The sequence below is a fragment of the Anomalospiza imberbis genome, unplaced genomic scaffold (assembly GCF_031753505.1).
Source record: "Anomalospiza imberbis isolate Cuckoo-Finch-1a 21T00152 unplaced genomic scaffold, ASM3175350v1 scaffold_99, whole genome shotgun sequence".
NCBI lineage: Eukaryota > Metazoa > Chordata > Aves > Passeriformes > Viduidae > Anomalospiza > Anomalospiza imberbis.
Window position 1 is genome coordinate 190001 of NW_027100612.1, and position 2500 is coordinate 192500.

At 80.8% G+C, this 2500-nt stretch overlaps 1 non-coding gene across 1 annotated transcript; it reads right to left on the reverse strand.

The window, feature by feature from the left end:
* Positions 1-32: 32 nt before the first annotated feature.
* LOC137468052 (5.8S ribosomal RNA) lies at positions 33-185 on the reverse strand. Its single transcript, XR_010995717.1, has one exon. It is a non-coding gene; the product is annotated as a 5.8S ribosomal RNA (ribosomal RNA).
* Between the last annotated feature and the right edge of the window lie 2315 nt (positions 186-2500).

Sequence of the window (2500 nt, forward strand, 5' to 3'; positions counted from 1 at the left end):
GGGCGGCCCCCGGGCGGCGATTGATCGTCAAGCGACGCTCAGACAGGCGTAGCCCCGGGAGGAACCCGGGGCCGCAAGTGCGTTCGAAGTGTCGATGATCAATGTGTCCTGCAATTCACATTAATTCTCGCAGCTAGCTGCGTTCTTCATCGACGCACGAGCCGAGTGATCCACCGCTAAGAGTTGTCTGGCTTTCGGCACCGACCCCGCGCGCGCGGGGGGGCCGGGAGCCGCTCTCGCCCGGAGCGGCCCCCCTTTTTTTTCTCTGGCGCCGAGGCCCCGCGCGGGGCCTGGCTCCGACCGTACGAGCAACGCGGAAAACCCCGGAGGGGGCGCGTGCGAGAAGAACACGGGAGGAACCCCACGGAACGCTCCCAAGGCCGGCCGAGAGGCGGGGGGACCCGCGCCCCCGACCGCCTCCCCCCGCCCGGCGAGGGGAGGCGCCGCCTACGTGTGCCGTCCTTCGGAGGCGGCCCAGGCGCCCGGGCTCGGCCCGGCCCTCCGCGCGGAGGGCCGCGCGGCGCGCGCCGCGGGAGCGCGGTGGCCCGCCCGGCCTCGCCGGCGCGGCGCCACGCGCCGGCGCGCGGCCCTCGGACCCCGCGCGCGCGCTTGCCTCCCCCCTGGAACCGCCGCCGCGCCGGCTCTCGCGGAGCGCCGCCGCGCCCACGCGCGCGGCCGACTCTCTCTCCCCAGGGGCCTTGCTGCGCTCGAGACGCCACGCGACGACCGCCGCCCCGCCGCCGGGCGCCGCGCCCCCCCCCGCCGGACCGCTGCCCGCCGGGGGAAGGCGAGCGCCCGAGGGCTGCCCGAGGGCGGACCCGCCGCCGCGGCGGGCCGCACTTCCCGGGAACCGCCGTCCACCCGCACCGTCGGGGGCCCCCTTCCGCGAGCACGCGCCCGGCGGAAGGCGGTGCGGCGCTGAGCCGGGGGGCGACGCCCGCTCTCCTCGTTCGCCACCTGGAGAGCGGGCGCGGAAGCGCCCCCGCGGCCGCCCGCCACCCCTGCCCTCGGACCGCGCGCGGTCGCGAAGGGCCACGGGGAGGGTCCCGTGCCCGCGGGCGGCGGGAACACCGGCCGAGCGGCGCCGCCGCCGCTCGGCGCGGGGCCGCCCGCGCTCGCCGGCCTCCGACCGCGGAGGGACCGCCGAGCGCTCGCCCCGGGCGGGCGGGCGGGCGGACGGCCGGCCGGCGGCCGGCGCCGCCGGTGCGTTCGAGACGAAGGCCGCCGAGGGGAGAGAGGCACGGCCGCGCCAGGCGCGGCGCCGCCCGCGCGGGACGGCCGCGGCGGCCCAGAAGAGAGAGCGCGCGGCGGGCCCCGGCGGCCGCCGCCCCGCGGCTGAGGAAGGGCAGAGAGCGCGCGCCCTCTGCCGGCGCCGCCCGTTTCGAGCCCAGCGGGTCGGCCCCGCGGCCGACCGCGCGCGCCGCGGCCTCTCCGCCGAGGCCGGGCCGCGAAGAGGGGGGGGCAGGGCGCCCCTCCCCGGCGCGGCGCGACTACCCCCGCACGCGCGCGCGCGGCGGGGACGACCGCCGCGACGGCGGGCGCGACCGGTGGCCGCGGACACCACCGCAGGGGATCGGCGGGAGTAGCTCCCCACCCCTCAATGGAGCCGCAACGCCACCGCCCGCCACCCGCCGCCGCCGCCGCCGCCGCCGCCGCCGCCGCGGCGGGGCGCGCCGAGCCGCCCGAGTCTTTAAACCGCCGCCCGGCTCGGCGGCCCCTTTTTCGGTCCTTCCCGCGGCGTTTGACGACGCCGAGGGGGAAGCCTGGGACCGCCGAGGCGCGGAGCGCTAGGTACCTGGCCCTGGGGCGAGGGAAACGACCTGCATGGCCCCGCCGGGGTGCCTCCCCCGCTGCCGCCCTCGGGGGAGCGTCCACCGGCGGGGGCGCGCCCGACATCTGCCGCCACCACCGCGGCGTCCTCCTCGGGGCCCGGGGTTTCCCTCAGTAGCCCGGCGCTGCGCCCGAGAGGACCGCCGCAGCTCGGGCCGCCCCGCCGACGCGGGGAGGCGGCCCGGCCGCCGAGCGCCTCGCCGACCCCGCCGAGAGGCCGCGGCAATGACGACGACGACGAGGAGGCCGGGAAGGCCCCCGCCGCCGCCGCCGCCGCCGCCACCGCCGCCTCCCGGCGGCGGGTCGCGGCACGCGGCCGCGCGCGCGCGCGCACCCTGAAGCGCGGCCCGGAACGCCCGGAGGCTCGGCCCTCGCGGTTTTCTCCTCTCCTGCGCGCCACGGGAGCCGCCTCGGCCCGAGAGCGGGACTCTACCGGCCGGGCAAAGCCCCGCTCCCCGGTGCGGGAAGGGCCAGAGGAGCCGCCTCCTCCGAGCCCCGAAGGCGCCCCCTGCCTCCCAGCCCCTCGCCGTCGCCCGACGAGCGAAGGAGCGAGGGGCAAGAGGCGGGCGCGCCTCCTGGAGGGGGCCGTGCCGAGCACCCCCTCCCTCCCGCACCCGGGCGGCTCCCGCGCAGCCAGAGGAGCGAGGGCCGGGCTCGGGAGAACTCGGGC